The sequence below is a fragment of the Mandrillus leucophaeus genome, unplaced genomic scaffold (assembly GCF_000951045.1).
Source record: "Mandrillus leucophaeus isolate KB7577 unplaced genomic scaffold, Mleu.le_1.0 Scaffold605, whole genome shotgun sequence".
NCBI lineage: Eukaryota > Metazoa > Chordata > Mammalia > Primates > Cercopithecidae > Mandrillus > Mandrillus leucophaeus.
In genome coordinates this window covers 213,442-214,338 of record NW_012106531.1, presented here as the reverse complement: position 1 = coordinate 214,338, position 897 = coordinate 213,442, and the positions used below count along the sequence as shown (strand labels likewise).

The window sequence follows — 897 nt, the reverse complement described above, 5'->3', positions numbered from 1 at the left end:
TTTCCAGGCTCCTGTAAGGTTATACAGAAGTGATTTTCTCTCCAGAGGTTGACTTTTTAAGTTGGGGATTGATTTTTTTAGCTCAAAATCAAAACTCAGTATATAATTTTTTTTTATAACTTTTACAGGTGAATGAATTACTCAGATACGAAGATCATCGTCTAGGTTTTGTGTAGAAGGCCCCGGATATTTTAAGTGGCCATTTTGGATTTACAATGTTTTTGGATAATTTTGCCCCAGAAGTTTATTAAAATTGGCAAGAATCGTCTATGAAGTGAATTGATAGTAGTGAACAATTCAGCAAGCTACTTAAAAAGAGACCCAGAGCACTCCTCTCTCGCCCTCCCCGCGGCCCCAACAGCCCGGACTCCGAAGCAGCCCAGGGCGGGGGGGAGTGTGGGAGGAGGGGCGCCTCACAGAGCGGCGGGGAATTCCCCCTTCCACCGAACGTTCCCGATTGTTCACCGTCCTCACGTCAGCAGCAGGGGGTAATCCCCGACTCCAGCTGCTCCTGACGTCACCGCGTGGAGCCACCGCCCCCCGCGCGCCCCTGCTCCGGGGCCTCCTCAAAGCCCCGCCCCCAGGCTTAGCCACGCCTTCTTCCCCTCCCCCCAGGCGCCCGACGTAGAGGGCGGAGCTTTTTTGACCGCGGCGTGAGCGGTTGCTTGGGCCAGAAGGTTCTCTGGTGGAGGCGCTCTTCCTGGTGTCCCGCCCAGTAGGTTCGTTCGCACCGTTTCTTCCACACCCTTTCTCCCTCCTTCTCCTCGCCCCGCCTTCCCCTCTTCTCAACCCCTCTAGTTCTTTCCCCGCCTCGCCACTGTCCACGATCTCGCGAGACTTGGCCCAGAACATTGCGGATCGGGTCGGCGCCATTTTGGGACTGAGACTGGTTGTGGG

General features: G+C 54.8%; 1 protein-coding gene across 3 annotated transcripts in view; it reads left to right on the top strand.

Moving 5' to 3' along the window:
- The first annotated feature begins 740 nt into the window (after nucleotides 1-740).
- The window catches only part of GPBP1 (GC-rich promoter binding protein 1), a 91,728-nt gene continuing 91,571 nt past the window's right edge, over nucleotides 741-897 (top strand). For all 3 annotated transcript variants that reach the window (XM_011999864.1, XM_011999862.1, XM_011999860.1), the window contains exon 1: nucleotides 741-850. The gene's annotated coding sequence lies outside the window, so the exon portion shown is untranslated. The remainder of the gene's footprint in view (nucleotides 851-897) is intronic.